Genomic DNA, 21,455 nt, shown 5'->3' with positions numbered 1-21,455 from the left:
CTGTTCGGATATCACCTCCGCAAGTCTGGCATAGAAGCATCTTGCACTTGGTCCCATCCCACCAGAGGTTGTGAACACTAGAAGAGTGAAGCTGCCTTGATCATCGTTTTGAATTCTCTCCCCATATGCCCTTATCTTGTCGTCCTCGTTCCTCCTGTGTGCAGCATCGAGAGCTAAGTTACGGTGACATGCGGCCATGGGATAAGAAATCCTGATGTCGAAGAAGGCTCGCTGTCCCCGTGTCCAGAATCCTCGAGCACTGACGTCAACACGGGCTTCGTTGGATGTGTTTGAAGTCCTATGTTGGAAAATCTCACCGTCCAATGGAAGGAGAGTCGGTTCTACCTTGACATCACGGCAGATTTCCTTCAACATATTTGCTGTGAGATCCCTTACTTCGTTATGCTTCATGCATATGAAGCCCCCTTTCTTGCACACCATGGCGTGATCGGCGTCATAGGAAGAGCCACACACGGATTGGGAGGGCAAACCTTCTACAGGCCTACCGTACCTTAGAGCATTGGCATCTGTAAATTCTTGTTTATTGAGACTGGAACCATTCGCCCTTATCGGTAATGTAGCCCACCTCCTGCGCTATAGCTATTTTTTTTTTCAAATTCTCTGGTACTTGCAACAACAGTTGCTGCAACTTATCACTTTGGCTGTGCTGTCGTTCTATCGTAATAGACCTTCGAATCTTGTTTACTTCACTGGTATCCACCTCCCCTGTTGCGTTCTGAGCTATTATGTGGTCCGTGAGGGCTGCCGTGAGCTTCTACTACAGTGGTTCTTAACCTTTTTTGAGTCACGGACCCCTTTGGGAATCTGGTGAAAGCTATGGACCCCCTCCCTAGAAAAATGCACGTAAGCACATAACCACACCTTTGCATGCAATGAATATACTTTATTTTATTGAAAATTCATTGCCTCATACAGTGTATGACATACACAAAGTATGAATAAAGTAAACAATCTTAACAAAGAATTATGTTTCACACTTTTTTATGCAAAAATTAATGGCCACTCCATACAAAAATGAAATACAATCATCTTGTGGAAATTAAACAAAACAAAACTTTAATTCTGCTCAAAAGTTCATTTCAATGTGAAGGTTGTTGTTGTTTGGATTGAGCATAAGAACATAAGAAAATAAGGGCTCTGCAATAGGCCGGTTGGCCTGTGCATGGCAGCTCCTGTCGAGCGTTACTACCACTCTCTATCATCCATGAATCTATCTAGCCTCCTTTTGAAACTTTCCAGCGTTCCAGCACTTACTACAAAGTTGCTAAGCTTGTTCCACTCGTCCACCACCCTATTTGTGAACCAGTTTCTTCCTATCTCCCTCCTGAACCTACGATATATGTTAAATTTTTATCTGACCTTCACGGACCCCAGGTTAAGAACCCCTGTTCTACTACTACTACTACTTTTATGAAACTCGAAATTGAGTATGACGATCATCCATTTATGATACAATGAAAGCAGTTAATAAAGATGTCAACACCTTCGTTAGTGAGCTCTGAGATGACTTGAGAGGCCAATACGGGACCGGCAAGGACGTTGTTACGAACCCCTCCACCCAGCACTACGAACCACGCCATCTATTGTCCTGATCTACCTACCCAGCACCACGAGCAACGCCATCTAGGGACGAGACACGAGTATGACTCGTCTTAGTTACCACTCCGAGGTTTCCCTTCTCCCTATCCTGGTTGTTGCGTCACCTCAAAGTCTTCTTTGTCAGCTCCAATTCGAGGAAAGAGCACTTGGCTCTGGGAAGTGACCACAGGATCATCTATCCTCTAAACTTACGTGCAGTGACTACCTACCGTCTTCTACAATACTCAGCCTTACTCGTCAGCCATCTCAGCTCCTCACTTAAGTACTTGTATTTTGTATTAACTCCCCCACGTCCACTTGCTTCAAGATTGTTTATGTTGTATTAATATGTATATACTGTTAATGTTTAGGTTAAGTTTGGTTAAGGGTAATTTGTTGCAAGTGTGGAGGGCTACATCTAATGCAGAAGAGGCGGCAGCAGTGTCTTTCCTTCGCTGGCGCTCCTCCAAGCGTTACGGTATGGAGTAATCGTCTCCCAGGTTACGGGGTCGATTTGACACTTTTCAGGTTTGTCTTAAGACTATCCTTATACCCTTTCCGTTACCCCCCCCCAGCGTTACTTTAACTATTTGTTAGGTGACTGTAAAGTAGTTGCTTTGGCAGTCTAAGATCGTCCATGCGGGTAATATGGCCAGTCCAACGTAGTTGCTCATGGATAATGGTAGCCTCGATGCTCCTACAGTTGGTGTCAGGGAGATGACTGGCATTTGTTTTCTTGTCTTCACAGCGAACTCGGAGGATGGATCGTAGACTACGTTGGTGAAAGTTTCCAAGTGCCTTGAGGTGCCTCATGCATGTAACCTATGTCTCCCTGCTATATAGAAGGGTGGGGAGGACCACTGATTGATATACGTGTAAATTTGTAGATAATTTGAGCCCCCTACAGCTGAAGACACGGGTACGGAGTCTACCAAAAGCTTAAATGCACATGTGATCCGCTGTTGAATTTCTTCATCGATGTCCGCAGTTGTGGACAGGTGGGAGCCGTGATACTGAAAGTGGGTAACATTAGAGAGGGTAGTACCATTAAGATGGATGGATGGTGGTGGTATGGTTGAACTAGGGGCAGGCTAAAAGAGAATCTGAATCTTACGTACATTCACCTCATGGCCGGAGTGTGCATACACATCTGTATGTGGCGTTCAGGGTCTGCTGTAGGTAGCGTTCACTGTGAGTGACGAGGGGGAGATCATCTGCATCCTGCACACACACACACACACACGCACGCACGCACGCACACTAAAGAGTTTATTAACAGTACTCCTATGATTTGACCATAATTGGGATAATTTTTACTAATATTAGTTGCAGTCAGTGAACAATGGCCTCACGGAACTCTAAGGATAAAAACTCATCTTAATAGTTTGAATCAAAGAAAACTGAGATAAATTTTGTGGATTTCGTGATTATGTCGAGAAGTTTTAAAGTTTCTTTGAACAAAAAAGAGATGCCTGGTCATGAAGGAAAAAGATGAGAGATACTTGGTTGTTGAGGATGAAAAAGAGATATACTGTACTTGGTCGTGGAGGACAAAATGTGATTCTTGGTCTTGGAGGACAAAACAGAGAGATACCTGGTCGTAGAGGAACAGAGAGAGATACTTGGTTGCGCAGCACAAACATCAAATATACTTGGTCGTGGAGGACAAAAAAAGAGATATTTGGTCACAGAGGACAAAACTGGGAGATACTTGGTTGTAGAGGAAAAAAAGAGATACTTGGTCGTGCAGGAAAAAATAAATACTTGGTCGGAGAGAGAAAAAAAGAGATACCTGGCTGTGCAGGAAAAAAAAAGAGATACTTGGTCGTGGAGGACAAAAAAAGAGAGAGACTTTTTCGTGGATGACAAAACTGAGAGAAACTTGGAGGTCGTGGAGGACAAAACATAGAGAGAGAGACAGACTTGGCCGTAGCTACTGAGATGATGACCCATAAACTCTGTGCTGTAAAACGAGTCTGAATTACCATAATGTAAGATGACAGACAGAAAAACAGGCAGACAGACAAACAGACGGAGAGGGTAGAAAAAGAGATCAGACAGAGAAACAGTGGCAGAGATAAAGAGGGAAAGAAATATGAATAGAAAAAGAGAGAGAACAAAATAGGGAGACAAACAGAAAGAGAGAAAGACAGAGAGGGAAGGTGTTACATACCCGTAATTCAGTATTAGACAGGCGTTGTCTTTTGGTTAAATCTTTCTTTCTCTTTCTCTCTTTCTCAAATATGTATACACCTGGGAATACACAAGGTGATAAATAATGTTGACCTTCAAAGGCTTATTATTAAGCAACACGGCATAATTATTCTGCTGCACGATGGCCGAAAATTCATTAAATCTGTGAAATTGTGCGTGTTTATTGCATTAAGCTGAGTTATTGGTGATAAAGAATTGTAATTACTTACACGTGCACCTGTGATCACCTGGCATTACCTGACACAACGGGTTATTTTGTGATAAAAACACACACACACACACATCCTTGACCACCGAAGGGTCAAGACGTACCTGGCGCTCCTCTCGGAGCAGCCAGGTCAACTGTTATGTTGGCCCATACCAACTCCCTCCCCTGAACCCTCCTCCCCACCGGAATATCAACATGTTCTCGCCAGAAGTTACTATTTCATTTAGGAAAGGAATGGAACCAGTGTTAAACAGAGGTGAACAGTGGTGAACAGTGCTTAAGTCAGTGAGAACAACTCAACAGTAACAGTCATACCCAAGTTAACCTTCACACAGTGAGGTCCCAGGTACCCAGTGATAACGGCCCGTGAGACCCAACAACCAGCGATGTGTTAATCCGTCTACGATAGGAAGGCCTGGAACCACACCTCACTCATATAACACCATCTGTGAGGGAATTACTACACCACGTGAGGCCCCTCATAACACCATATGTGAAGGAGTTACTACACCACGTGAGGCCCCTCATAACACCATCTGTGAGGGAATTACTACACCACGTGAGGCCCCTCATAACACCATCTGTGAGGGAATTACTACACCATGTGAGGCCCCTCATAACACCATCTGTGAGGGAATTACTACACCACGTGAAGCCCCTCATAACACCATCTGTGAGGGAATTACTAGACCACATGAGGGCCCTCATAACACCATCTGTGAGGGAATACTACTACACCTCGTGAGGCCCCTCATAACACCATCTGTGAGGGAATTACTACACGTGAGGCCCCTCATAACACCATCTGTGAGGGAATTACTACACCACGTGAGGCCCCTCATAACACCATCTGTGAGGGAACTACTACACCACGTGAGGTCCCTCCTAACACCATCTGGGAGGGAGTTACTACACTACGTTTTTGCTGTTCAACACCTACAATAATCTATATGTTCACTGTATGTTCCTTTATTTTTCTCTAATGAAGGCTTTTGTTAAACCACCAATGTATGTAATAAGTCATTTATGTCCAATGAATATTTTCAGCCTTCGGGCTGCAGAACTTCTTCAATAAACCGTCAATTATTATTATTATTATTAATATTATTATTACACACACACAAATATTATATATAGGTAATGTAACACAAGGCTAAACCTAACCTAACCTAACTTGATCAAACCCAGGTGAAACAATAATTTTACTATTTGAATTTTTTAAGTAATTTCGTGAAATGACTAATAACATATTTGATATATTAGATATCAAATTGTGTAATTAGTCATTTCACGAAATTATTGAAAACATTTAAAATAGTAAAATTACTGTTACACTTGATTTTGAGCAAGTTATATACAGTATATATATATATATATATATATATATATATATATATATATATATATATATATATATATATATATATATATATATATATATATATATATATATATATATATATATATATACGAGCGGAATAGCCGCCCTCCGGGCGGCTCTTTCTGTAGGCCACGGTAGGACGCCACCCACTGGGAGGCTCCGCATTGTCTCACTGTAATGCATTAAGGTGTCTGCTTTGATCCTCACCTTATACTCGTTAGAAGGTATGTTTTCCATGGCATTTTTAAATGACTGTGCATACGTGTTGCGCTCATGCAGTATTTCTTGGATAGATAGGACATAAGGACAATGACATGTCTGACACCTTGAATATTGCCACACCTGATAGTTGTCTGCTTTTCATGATCTCCCATGAAGTAGATTTGGAGGAACTTTGCCTGCTCATCTTCCAGTGGTAAGAGGGATCCTGCTTTGTGATAGACTTGACCCTGGACTTTAAATGTGGGCATGAATCCGTGTTCACGAACTACTCTGGTAGCTCCAAAGGATGTCATCTGGAAGCTTGAATTGTACTTCCGTATATTTTCCAAGAAGTGTTTTGACTCTGGTGTTGTTCCCAGCATGAGAGTCTTCAATGGTTGTGGTGGTTTTTCGAAATTTGCCAGTCGGACTTTCCCATGAGAGCAGAACAGTCCAGCAGATTATCCTTTGTACTTCTTTGCACCATAGTGTTCACATTTCTTATCCATGTTGCCAATGACAACAGAGGGATACTTTTCATATTCTATTTATAACATCATCCATCATCACTACATATAACACCATCCATCATCACTACAGATTGGTAAAGTAGTTTCCGAGATTCTCGTGCGGACACACAGACAAACAGACATACTTCTTTGTTTTATATAGATATAGATCATCACTACATATAACACCACCCATCATCACTACATAAAACATCATCCACCACTACTACATATAACATCATCCATCATCACTACATATAACACCATCGATCATCACTACATATAACACCATCCATCATCACTACATATAGCACCACCATCACTACCATCACTACTACCACCATCATCCCTACCACCACTACTACCGCCATCATCATTACCACCACCTTCATTACCATTGCTATCAACCAGTCTCTACCACCACCACTATCGCCACAAACATGCCTCTATCACCATCACCACCATTACCACTGTCACTACCACCGTCACCACCACCACCACATATAACACCATCCATCATCACTACATATAACACCATCCATCATCACTACATATAACACCACCCATCATCACTACATATAACAACATCCATCATCACTACATGTAACATCATCCATCATCACTACATATAACACCATCCATCATCACTACATATAACACCATCCATCATCACTACATATAACACCACCCATCATCACTACATATAACAACATCCATCATCACTACATATAACATCATCCATTATCACTACATATAACACCATTCATCATCATCACTACATATAACACCATCCATCATCACTGCAGACCGGTAAAGTAGTTTCCGAGATTCTAGTGCGGACACACACACACACACACAAGCACACACACATACTTCTTTGTTATATATATATATATATATATATATATATATATATATATATATATATATATATATATATATATATATATATATATATATATATATATATATATATATATGTATACTCTAGGCAACGGTAGGACGCCACCCTCCGGGAGGCTCCACATTGTCTCACTTTTCAGTCCCCAAAACTTCTTCTTCCATTAATACTTCATTAACGGTGTATGTAAGTTCCACCATGTTTTTCACTACAACGGCACAGCAAAGTATATTTTTTTAGCATGAAACTGTTATTATTTTATTATCTAATCATCACTGCATATAACACCAAACATCATCACTACATGTAACATCATCCATCATCACTACATATAACACCATCCGCCATCACTATATATAACACCACCCATCATCACTGCATATAACACCATCCATCATCACTACAGATCGGTAAAGTAGTTTCCGAGATTCTCGTGCGGACATACACACACACACAAACAGACAGACTTCTTTGTTTTATATAGATAGCTTGTCTAATCATCACTACATATAACACCACCCATCATCACTACATAAAACATCACCCATCATCACTACATATAACACCATCCATCATCACTACATATAACACCATCCATCATCGCTACATATAACACCACCCATCATCACTACATATAACAACATCCATCATCACTACATATAACATCATCCATAATCACTACATATAACACCATCCATCATCACTACATATAACACCATCCATCATCACTACATATAACACCACCCATCATCACTACATATAACAATATCCATCATCACTACATATAACATCATCCATTATCACTACATATAACACCATTCATCATCATCACTACATATACCACCATCCATCATCACTGCAGATCGGTAAAGTAGTTTCCGAGATTCTAGTGCGGACACACACACACACACACACACAAACACACACACTTACTTCTTTGTTTTATATATATATATATATATATATATATATATATATATATATATATATATATATATATATATATATATATATACCCTAGGCAACGGTAGGACGCCACCCTCCGGGAGGCTCCACATTGTCTCACTGTTCAGTCCCCAAAACTTCTTCCATCAATACTTCATTAACGGTGTCTGAAAGTTCCACCATGTTTTTCACTACAACGGCACAGCAAAGTATATTTTTTTAGCATGAAACTGTTATTATTTTATTATCTAATCATCACTACATATAACACCAAACATCATCACTACATGTAACATCATCCATCATCACTACATATAACACCATCCGTCATCACTATATATAACACCACCCATCATCACTGCATATAACACCATCTATCATCACTACAGATCGGTAAAGTAGTTTCCGAGATTCTCGTGCGGACATACACACACACACAAACAGACAAACTTCTTTGTTTTATATAGATAGATTGTCTAATCATCACTACATATAACACCACCCATCATCACTACATAAAACATCACCCATCATCACTACATATAACACCATCCATCATCACTACATATAACACCATCCATCATCTCTACATATAACACCACCCATCATCACTACATATAACAACATCCATCATCACTACATATAACATCATCCATAATCACTACATATAACACCATCCATCATCACTACATATAACACCATCCATCATCACTACAGATCGGTAAAGTAGTATCCGAGATTCTCGAGCGGACACACAAACAAATAAATAAACAGACAGACAGACTAATTTGTTTTATATATATATATATATATATATATATATATATATATATATATATATATATATATATATATATATATATATATATATATATATATATATATATATTTCAGTATGGGTCGGGCAGTAATGGCATCATAACGCTCCTGATTGGCTGAGGCTCGTAGGTGAGAGCCGGGAATTGCGTCCTAACGAGCTGGCTGAATTGGCACCAGGAAGGTAAGTTGCGGTATCAATTGCCTTCCTGGCGAAGAAAATTGAATATTGACTCCATACACACAACACACTGTACGCCACGCCTTAGTAAAGAAAATTTTCAACTTCACCGAACACTTTCACAACCTGGTGTTTCCTTAAAATGTTGTGGTATTTCAAAATATGATTGTGATTTTATGGTGCTTCGAGATGTGCTGGTGAAGAAAGGTGCTTCAAGATATGCTAGTGAAGAATGGTTCTTCAAGATGTGCTTGTGAAGAACGATAGTCATGGCGTACTGATGATGTTATGGTGCTTCAAGATGTGCTAGTGATGAATGGTTCTTCAAGATGTGCTAGGGAAAATTGATGCTTCAAGATCTGCTGGTGATATTATGGTGGTTCAGAATGTACTGGTGAAGCATTGGTTCTTCAAGATGTGCTGGTGATGTAATAGAGTTTCAAGATATGCTATTGATTATATGATGCTTCAAGATGTGGTGGTGAAGTTATTGTGTTTCAAAATATACTGGTGATATTAGGGTGCTTCAAATTGTTGCTAGTTAAGAATGGTACTTCAAGATGTACTGGTGATATTATGGTGCTTCAGGATGCGCTGGTGATATTATATTGCTTCAAAATAGCCTGGTGATGTCATTGTGCTTCAAGATGTGCTGATGTTGTAATGAAGCTTCAAGAAGTTCTGGTGATATTACGGTGCTTCAAAATGTGCTGGTGATGTTATGGTGCTTGAAGTTGTGCTGGTGATGTTATGGTTTTTCACGATGTACTACTGATTTTATGGTGCTTAAAAGTTGTGCGAGTGAAAAAGGGTGCTTCAAGATATACTAGTGATGTTATGGTGCCTCAAGATGTGCTGGTGATGTCATGGCGTTTCAAGATTTTCCAGTGATGTTATGGTGCTTCAAAATATGCTGGTATTTTTATGGTCCTTTAAGATGCACTGGTAATATCATCGTACTTCAAATTGTGCTAGTGAAAATGGTGCTTCAAGATGTGCTGGTGATGTCATGGAGCTCCAAGTTTTCCAGTGATGTTATTGTGCCTCAGCATGTGTGGGTTTTGTTGCAGTGTTTGGAGATGTGCTGGTGATGTTATGGTGCTTCAAGATGTAATAGTGATGTTATGGTATTTCACGATGTACTAGTGATGTTATGGCACTTCAAAGTTGTGCTAGTGAGAAAAAGGTGCTTCAAAATGTGCTGGTGATGTTATAGTACTTCAAAATGTTCTAGTGATGTTATGGTGCTTCAAAGTTGTGCTAGTGAAGAAAAGTGTTTCAAGATGTACTGGTGATGGAGTATTGTTTTAATATATGAAGGCGAAATTCTAGTATTTCAAAATGTTTTAGTGGAGAATGATGTGCCAATGATGTTATGCTAATTCAAGATGTGCGGGTTATGTTGTGGTTTTTCAAGATGTACTGGTAATATTGTGGTAATTCATGATGTGCTTGTGATGCTCTCATTATGTATAAATATTATTATATCTCAACAGTCCATATACATGCGGACTTCCATATACAAATAATACCTGACTAGTTGGGAATCGAACTCTGGACCTCTTCGTGTGACACAACTGTTTATATTACTTCATGCTCTTTTCCATTTTCCAAAGTTGTAACGCTACCTAAAATTCATAAAATTCCAGATTCATCTATACATTACTAGTGCTGTGAATCCCATATATTAAACAATAAATTTCTTAAAACACTTGACTTGTATTTCAAGGGTCTCTCCGATTTTATAAGATAATTTTTTTTTCAGAATTTTCCCTTCTGTCGCGTAAGACCCTTAGAGGAAATTCCCTCACCGATTAATATCAACTAATAATTACTTTTACGCACGCAAGACCCACTGGAATTTTTTCCCAATATTAAAAATTGTATTTTGTCCTTATTCATTTGTTTCGATATTGTTTCTATTTTCATTTTAGTTTAATGACATGGTAGTCTAATGTTTACTATGTATTTCCATTTTTTAAAAACATTTAATTTTACTTATTTTCGTGAATTAAGTGTTTTACTAAATTACAGTTGGGGACAAGATCCTCCTTCAGACCATGTTCCTTTAGGTGTGTAGCTTTTTTTCTGTTTCTGTTCGTTAACTTTATGTACTGTCCGCCTATCCTCTCTAACTTGTCAAGCTCTCACCACTAGCGCACGGTATATGGGCAGTTCTTAGTCACTATTGTTTGTTTTCCTCAGAATTATTGTTTATTAGATTAACTGGGTTTGTTTGCTCCATATCGTTATCTGTTACATTTTAAATGCAGGAAAATGATTTTCTTACCGTAGAACTCGGATACCTTCACACTGGTTACTCACCCAAGAGATTATGGTGTGTCACTACATTGAATTTCACTCTGCTTCCGGCATTCAATGCGTTGTGTACTTGATAAATGATGATTTAATGATTTCCATTAATTTTCAACATCCATCTAAGTTATTGGTTATACTTTGTCATAACCAATCAGTCATTACCCTTGGTAATAATAATAATAGAGGGATTACAGATACGGGCAGATAATTGCACTTACGTTTATTAGGCACAATTCCATACACTGGACTTATAATTTGCATGGATAGATCAGTCACTCACATTCACGCCACAGTACCGTAAGTTATAAGGGAGAGTTTGTCAACATGGAGAATTAATCGTTTAGATCTATTAAGCCGACCTGGAGTGCTCTTGTAGCAAACAGGCCCTCACCATTGATCACTTCCTTTACAGGATGTGTTAACTTGTCGCTGGACTTAACAAAAATCTCGTGGATTTACACACACAGACTCGTAGGACTGTATGGCCCCTGTTCTTAAGTCGGCGGAGCAGGAGGTCTTCTCTAACCCAAGGTCTAAAGCCCACTAACTAAAATGTGGTTTTTTGAGGCGTGAAGTGATGAACAGCACACCACTGTCTCACTGACCTGCCCCCCCCTATCGGCTGGCTAACATTCCACTAATGGGAAACATATGTCCCAGTTATGGCTGGCCGGTTGCCTTATCTCTACCGTAAACAAACATTTGGGATGGGTTGTGCGGGAGGCCCAACGCAACCCATGACATTATCCAAATATCAACCAGACCTTTGAAAATCACTTCTTGATCCTGGACAAGCATGTTGTAGCTATGCAGCTAATTCCATATAGATAAACCCTATCTGCAGCATCCACCTTATTTATCCATTGTAATAAAAATCAAACAGTTGAGATTTGCTCAGAGTAAAGTTAATTAAAGCTGTAAGTTGGTGTTGACAGATAGAACCTTGAAGTTTGGCTCAGCTAGTCCAGGGCAGTGGCTTCAGAGTTAAGAAATCCCCCAGTTCTTGGCTGGAGAAATTTGTGTTAGGGTGGATACTTCACGACTTGAGACTTATACAGGAATTTTCAGGCCGTTAGCATGAATGAAGGAGATAGTAACAGTGATGAGAATTTCTATAACAACAATGATGAGTGAGAAAAAACAGCGAGGAGAAGAACTCCCCTTATAAAACTGACAGAGGAGACAGCGAGAAGGAGAACTTCGATAACAAGATTGATGGAGGTCACAGTAAGGAGGAGAACTTCTGAAACAAGATTGATGGAAGAGACAACGCGGAGTACTTCCATAAAAAGACTGATTGAAGAAACAGCGAAGAGGAGAAATTCCTAAGCAAGACTGATAGAGGAAACAACGATGATGAGCTCTTCTATAACAAGGTTTGATAATATTAGTAAGCTGGTGTGTGTGTGTGTGTGTGTGTGTGTGTGTGTTTGTGTGTGTGTGAACATGGAAGCAACTTGAATAAGTCTTCCCCTGCCGGTACACAGCCTCTTTACCATCAAGACTCCTGCTGTGCCACCTCGTGGCAACACACGGTAACTGGGTGCCTCGTGGGCCCAGGCGAGACCAGCAGGGGATCTCGGAGTAGCAGTGGGTCCCAGAGGGACGATGCATAGGCCCACTGGCATGTGGATACGTCATGGCGCCAACAAACCATTGCCCTGCTGCCTTGCAGATTAACCTTGGTAGATATAAGGCTACTGGAGTAAACCCCGAACGAAAAATATGTGGTGGAGCCCCGCATTAGGCAGACATGCTAACACAGTTCCAACAAGACCCAAACAGTGGTATAGGTGGAGGAGGTGACCGCCATTGGCACCTAACGGCTACACCGGTGGACGAAGGCAATGCATGATGGACAGGTTACTAAGGCGAAACCCAACAAACTGGGCACTCGGCAGTCCATTGCAACTCTCCCTCTTCCCATTCGTTGCAACAATTGCACCACTGGATCAGGAAAAGGGAGAGCCAAGATGTGCGGTTGCAGCCTGTGCCCCTGCCTCACCACATAAATCAACTCACGCGCAGCAATCATCCAGCTCATCATACCTCTCATCAGCATCAGAACACTTATACCCCAAAAGTCCTATGGCGACAGATGAGTGGCGACGGGGACAGGCAGAGATGACTGCCGGGAGTCTCTAGTCACAACTCTGCACATGGGCGGCACAGATAAGATGGCCGTTTTTGCACTGGCACCTAGGCAGCAGTGCAATCTGGTCCTGTCTGTGTAACTGAACAAGCCTTTCAAGGAACCACTCTGCTCAGCCCACATGGAGAGGGGGCTAGAAAAGGAGCCCTAAACATAGCCTGCTTAAAAAACAACCTGACTGGGCAACTGCACCCAGTAAGGTCATCCTTATACGATCGAAAACACAATCAAATCAAGGATCAAAACAAAAACAAACTATACAACCTTTTATAGTCGCTGCATGGAATGTCAGGACCTTTCTGGATACTGGCACAAATGAGCATTCTGAAAGAAGAACTGCCCTTGTGGCAAAATAGCTTGCTAGGTATAACATCGACATAGCAGACATTATTGAATCCCGGCTCCCAGAAGAGGGACAACGCACAGAACGGGGGCTTCTTCTGGAAGGGTAAGCCTGCTGCAGAGAGAAACCGCATTAATGGTGTTGGCTTTGCCATCCGCCAACACATCCTACACAGGCTAACTGAAATGCCTATTGGGATCAACGAACGCCTCATGACGCTCCGAGTCCCACTGAATCACTCACGTCATACCTTTTTCATCAGTGCATACGCCGCAACATTGGATGCAGAGGATGACATCAAGGAGGCCTTTTATGTGGACCTCGACAGGGTGCCAACCTCTATCCCAAGAGATGATAAAGTTGTGCTCCTTGGTGACTTCATTGCCAGACTTGGCAGAGATGCTGATATTTGGTAGGGAACTATAGGGAGATATGAACTTGGCAAGTGTAATCCCAACGGCCTACCCCTCCTTAGCAAGTGTACTGCACATAACCTCACTATCGCCAATACCTTGTTTAGGCAGGCCGACAAGATCAATGGTTCATGGCAACACCCACAATCCAAACACTGGCATCTCATTGACTACATCATTGCCAGAGAAAGAGATCGCCGAGATGTCCTCATCACCCGTGCCAGGCGTGGCTCAGACCACTGCGACATTAATCATCTGCTCGTCAGAACCAAACTCTCACTTCACGTCGCCTCAAAATGGCGAAGGCAACAAGCCTCTAGAGGAGATTTTAACATTAAGCGTCTGGAGGATTCAGCGGTTGCATATGCTTTCAGAGACCAGCTTGAACATGGGCTGATAAACAACCCGACAATGAACAATCCAAATCCCTGGGCCGAATGGAATATTCTCAAGATTGTCATGACAAAAACCTGCAGAGAGACCCGCAGCCAGATTGAACGAATAACTCCAGGACTGGTTTGATATAATAACCTTGCAATCAATGGACGGGTCAATCATAAACGTGCTGCTTTATCTGACTGACAGAGCAACCCTCATTGTCAGTCCAAAGCTGATTCCTTTCGCAAGAAGAAAGCTGCAGCCCATCGGGAACTTCGCAATTTAAAGAACGACTGGCTTAAAAATAAAGCATCTGAAACACCAAAGTTTACAGATCAGCACAATATGTGCAAATTTTTCAATTCCACCAAAAAAATTATGGACCAATCACTCATGGCGCAGCCCTCTCCGCTCATCCAAATGTAACTCCATAATTTAAGATGATGAAGGCCTCCTTCAGGACTGGAAAGAGTATTAACATTAACTACTGAACCGAAACACTGATTTAGATGTCCTGACTACCCAGCAGGTCCCTCAGCATCCACAGGTGACCCACCTCAGCTATCCTCCACCCCTGGATGAGGTAGTTTCTGCCATCAAACAGATGAAAAATAACAAAGCCTCAGGGCCTGATGGAATCCCAGTTGAGGTGTATAAAGCAGGAGGACCTCTGCTTACAAGCCACCTCCACTCTCTCCATTAGAATATATGGGAAAAGGAGGAAATCCCCCAACCTCTTCAAGACGCCTTCATCGTCAATATCAATAAGAGCAAGGGAGACTGGTCAGACTGTGGCACCTACCGCGGGATCTCGTTGCTGTCCGTAGCTGGCAAGATTATTGCCCGATTCCTCCTAAACAGACTTCTTCCTCAGGCGGAAAACTTCCAGCAGAATCTCAATGTAGCACCACTGATATGATCTTTGTTGCCAGTCAGATACAGGAAGCGTGCAGAGAACAGCGTCGTGACCTGTACATGGCTTTCATCGACCTAACCATGGCCTTCGACTCGGTCAACAGGGAAGCCCTCTTGTGGACCCTCAGCCATATTGGTTGTCCCCAAAAATTCATCGTCATTGTTAGGCAACGCCACGATGGCATGAACGTCAGTGTCCTGCACAATGGCACCCAGTTTGAGTTCTTCCTCATCCAAACGGGGGTAAACATGGGGTTGTACTGGCACTAATTCTCTCTTCCATTTTCTTGGCTGCCTTCTTTGCTCATGCCAGTGCCAATTTAGCCGGCATTGTGGAATTCGAGTACCGGATGAAGGGTCTTTTCAAAGTAAGACTATTCCAGACAAGAAAAAAGGTGTCAGCAGCTATCATTACTGAACTTCAGTATGTAGACGACCTCTCCCTTGTTGCTCACATTGAATGTGACCTACAAGAGATCCTGAACACCTACGCAGATGTGTATGCACACTTCGGGATTGAGGTGAATATACAGTAAGTAAGACTCAGATTCTCTTTCAACCTGCCCCTGGTTCAGACACACCTCCACCATCCATCCATCTTATATGTACTACCCTCTCTAATGTTAGCCACTTTCGGTATCTCGGCTCACACCTGTTCACCAGCGCAGACATCGATGAAGAGATTCAGCTCCGGATCAGATGTGCCTCTCGAGCCTTTGGCTTTAGGGAGCTGAAATTATCTACATAGTTACACGTATATCGAGCAGTGGTCCTCCCCACCCTGCTATAGGAAGCGAGACATGGGTTTTATACAGGAGGCACCTGAAGGCGTTTTAAAACTTTCACTAACGTTGTCTACGTTCCATCCTCCGAATTCGCTGGGAAGACAAGAGAACAATTGCCAGTTTTCTTGCTGACACCAACTGTAGGAGCATCAACGCTACCATTATCCATGAACAACTATGTTGGACTGGCCATGTTACCCGCATGGACGACAGTAGACATCTAAAGCAGCTAATTTACAGTTACCTAACGAATAGTAAAGGTAACGCCGGCAGGCAACTGAAAAGGTATAAGGATAGTCTTAAGACAAACCTGAAAAAGTGCCAAATCGAGACCCCTCACCTGGGAGACGATTACACCACATCTTAACGCTTGGAGGAGTACCACGAAAAGGTGTCAATACTATCGAGTTAGTCTGACTGCAAACCTGGGCAGACAAGCGCCAACGCCGGAAAGACGCTGCCACCACCCCTCCCGCACTCGATGTAGTCCCCCTACATGTGCAACATCTGTGAACGAATCTGCCGGTCCCGTATCGACCTCTTTAGTTACCTCAAAACTCACCAATGAAGGTGACACCCCTAATAACTCATATCAATGTATCATACCTGGATGATCGTCATACACGATTCCGAGTGATAGCAAAGTAGTGTGTGTCCACAGGGCGGTGTAATGAGTCTGGTTTGGAAGCATTATATTAGTGTAAAGGGTGCAGGTACTGCTTGCTTAACCTTGCTTTCAACTACCGCCGCTGGCTAGCCCTCATGGTGAAGAGGGAAGCAACCTTATGTAAGTCTTTCCCTGCCAGTACAAAGCCTCTTCGCCATAAAGACTCCTGTTGTGCCTCTTCGTGACAAAACACGGTATCTGGTTGCCTTCTGGACCCAGGCTAGACCAGTAGGGGATCTCGTAGCAGCAGTGGGCTTGATGTAAACACTTCTTGGCATTTTCTGTTTTATTGCCTATGCAGGTATATACACAAGCGTAGTAGCTAAAACAACTATATGTGCAGGTGGGGGTCGATATGCTCCGAAATTTGACGTGTGACTAGTGACAACCCTGGTATCCCAAAACTTTTCGTCCATGGTTTCATATCGTTCCCCACAAAGTATGCACAGACAGTTGTCTTAGCCATTGTACAATCTGATAGAACATATTTTAAATTCTCTCCAGGGAAGTGTTGTGAATAACACTTTGAGGTAACACTTTGAGTTAAGTGCCCAGCTTCCTTGTCCAGTGGTAGTGATTGAACTGCCCCTCCCTGAGCATGAGACCGGCCGGTTGTTTGCTAAATCAGCTGACCCTGGATCGACCCTTGACAGAGGTGCAAGCCAAGTGATCTAGAGTCGTGAATAACATGGTGAATCACTATGTGAATAAGTTAGCGAATAAGATGGTGTTATTCATTTAGGTGCATATTTATATAATCAAAGGTGCTTTTACACCGCTCTGTAACAGCACCATTTGCATTATATAAATAATCACCCAAATGTATAATACTAAATTATTCACTAAGGTTTTCAGCAATGACTCAGCACTCGTTCGTATTATTCATGCTGAGTCCATCACTTCATGTGGAGTCAGGCGAGGTCAAACCACAAAGCACAACAGCCTGTCGTCTTGCTCCATTTCTCACGGTCACAGAATTCAGACTCTTATCACCAGTTACCCAGTGAACACCTCACTTAAGTGTTCTCAAATATAATGTAAGAGCACTCAAGACAATTCCCCTGGTAGAGAAGGTACAATATATTCTCAACCGAACTAAGTACCTGTGAAACTATATTTTTCTACAATAAAGAAAAAAACAGCAAAGTGTTTACTTCAGTCCAGCCACTTATGAGTTCCAGAAGAAATTTAAAACAACTAATGTAATACCAAAAGAGCTATTACGTTTGGTGGCAATGCAGTGAGACGAATAAGATAACCAGTCAGACGCTCAGAAACAAATAAAACAAACGATCCCAGTGACTTAAGTAACACTTTAAGTGAATCATTTACAAACAAGCATTGACAAATATAATAAGCGGACAATGGCTATAAACACTTGCAAAACGTATACACAGGGACACAGTGGTAACAAAAACAATTTACAAGATTGCCAACTTAGCAGTCAAACCCTCAGTGATACACCCAACTGAAGGTTACCCCGACCGGAGCAGAGAGCTAACACTACTGTACATCACCGGAGTTTAGGAAGGATGTCAAAGTGGTTCCAGACAAGCAAACAATCTCTTTCTTAAACAATCAAGCCTCGTCGGTGCGCAACATAGGTCAACCCCCACGCTGATCGCAGCAAGAAGGTCAGCCCCCGGGCTGATCGCTGCAAGAGAGTCAGCCCCCCAAGTGGATCGCCTCAAGACGTGACGTCATCCCTCCCAGAGGAGGACATCATCGCCAGCGCGAAACTCTAAGGACTCTCCACTGAGGTAGATCACAAACAATCATTATCTTATAAACTACACAAACACAAGTGAACTTCCAGATTTATTCACTTGTAGTCAATGTAATGATTGCTGTTTATCAGACCATAGCTTACAGCCCAGAAAGAACAGCACATATAACAGTAAGTAGATGAGCAGGTGTGCACCCACCCAAGTTGACACACCCTACAGTGAGATAAAGACCTGACCCAGGAGAGCTGTCGGCCACAAGGTACCTGAGTTAACCAGGCGTTATGACCGTGTTAAAGAAACTCACCTGACAAAGACACACGCGGGTGGTAATAGTTAGGAAGCATTACCACCGGCGACATGACCACGCACCTGGGCAAACACAGCTGTCCAGACCTGACCCAAGAGAGGTCACGGACACACTGACCCAGAGTTCTCACCGCCGCGTTATTAGCTAACCCGGCGACATGACCGTGCTACTCAAGAAGCTACCCTCCAGCCAGTGCACTTGTCACCTGGCCAGACACACCTACAATAGTGACACCATCTTCCGGCTCGGGATCTCCAATATAAAGGGTCCTGCAACTCTTAGCATCAGCATTCGGATTATTATTGTAACAGGGAAGGGGCCGACAGCTCCCTCCCAGAGGGAGACTTCCCTCCCCAGCACTGAGTCTCCAGGTAGCAGTCCCCCATAGGAGACGTAGTCCAGCAGCACCTGCAGCTTCCCCAGCCACTGGGTTTCCCTCAGGTCACACGTGAGTCATTGTCTAGTAACATAAATATAATGATCTATTAATGTTTCCATGCCATTGATTTGACTAATAAATAGTTGTAGTTACAATCATTGTTTAGAGTGGTTCTCAACCTTTTTCACTCCATTCCCCCCTTGAGGAATTTTCAACATCCTCGTGGCCTTCTTCATTATTCTCCCAGAACAGACAAACAGACAAATGATAAAGAAGGACAGATAAATAGGACAAGAGTTAGAATGGCAAACACACATACACAGTCACATACATAACACGCCCATGCACTCACACCAAAAGCACACATACAGTCATACACAAACATGCACACAGGTAAACATTCACACTCAAGCTAGCAAGCTGAAGTGTACTTCCTGTAAGCAAGAACACTTCTCCTTTGACAAGTACTGCCCAACTTGGAAGAATGAAAAGAATAGTGAGTCATACCAATTTAGCACTAAAAATGGTAGGATTATATAAGTAAAGTTTGAGTATGAACAACAATGGCACCAATAAATAAGGAAATAATTAATAAAGGAAGTGTACAAATATTTCACCCACGTAAAGCAGCGACCACATGAATTATGAAACAAAATAAGTAACAACAATTACGGAGTATATTACACTGGGCTGCATTTGAAAAAAAAATTCATGAGGTGCTGGGTTTCTTAGCTGATTCTTTATGTATTTTGCGTGCTGATTCCAAAAATGTCATTCATTTTGCCCAATCAGGTCAGATTTTTATGCTATGGGAATTAGGAAAAAATCGAAATTCTTAACTATGATGTCAAAATTTTTATGCAAAATATATCATAAGAAATGTAACCACAACACATAGGACCAAAATATGTCAACTACATAGATGCCTTTACAGTTAGACATGCATAAATGGCTGTCGCAGAGAATTTCTTTGGTGGTTGGTGTCTGGGGCGTCCCGTTTCAGACACCAACAGTAGTCGGCGAGCATGTTGATATCCCAGCGACCCTGGTACCGCTCCTCCATTACACAGATATCTTGATGGAAGCGTTCTTCTTGTTCCTCACTCACATCACCACAGTTCTCTGGAAAGTAGTCCAAGTGGGAGCTGAGGAAGTGCATCTTGATGGACATGCGTGCACCAAGAACTTTGTAGCTCAGAAGTAGGTCCTCAACAACTCGTCCATACTCTGGACTTCTGTAGTTGCCAAGAAAATTGGAGACAATAGACTTAAAGGCATGCCAGGCTTTCTTCTCATTTACATCCATGCTGCAATCAAACTTGGGATCTTTGAAAAGCTCTCTGATCTGAGGGCCATCAAAAATTCCTGCATTCAGCTTTGCCTCACTGACTTTTGGAAATTTTTCTTTCAGAAAATTGAAAGCCTGGCTTTTTTTGTCCAGTGCCTTTACAAAGGTTTTGAACAGACCGAGCTTGATGTGCAGTGGCGGAAGAAGAATGTTCTGCGGATTCACCAGAGCATGGGCAACAACATTGTGAGAACCTGGAGTAAGTCCACTTCTTGCAGGCCAGTCACGTTGCATGTAGTGCTGCTTGTCTGCTCGACTATCCCACAGACAGAGGAAACATGGAAACTTGGTGTAACCACCTTGTAGGCCCAGCACCATGGACACAACCTGTGGAAAAAACAGATTACAAATATGTTTAGCTGAATAGTTTTATTAATAAAAAATATTAACACTTCATAATATGACAGTATGTCGGCAGACATAATTACCTATTAAAAAAACTGTCAACAAAATATCAATTTTTGAAAGCAACTGTTTTTGGTGTATTAAATTACCTTCAGTCTCCACAGATCTTCCAAGTGTGGTCTTTATACTTCAGAGCAGTTAACATATACTCCATGTTGTTGTAGTTCTCATCCATCTGCACTGAATGCCCCACCGGAACAGACGCGACCTGGTTTCCATTGAACAACAACACAGCTTTCAAGCTTCTTTTTGATGAGTCAATGAAGAGCCGCCACTCTAATATATTGTATGATATTCCCATAGCTGCAATGAGTCCACTGATATTGTTGCAATACACCAATGAAGTTTCCTTGTCAAAACTG

Source organism: Homarus americanus, unplaced genomic scaffold (genome assembly GCF_018991925.1).
Source record: "Homarus americanus isolate GMGI-L3 unplaced genomic scaffold, GMGI_Hamer_2.0 scaffold18703, whole genome shotgun sequence".
In the NCBI taxonomy this organism is placed as follows: domain Eukaryota; kingdom Metazoa; phylum Arthropoda; class Malacostraca; order Decapoda; family Nephropidae; genus Homarus; species Homarus americanus.
Note: the sequence above shows the minus strand (reverse complement) of the source record.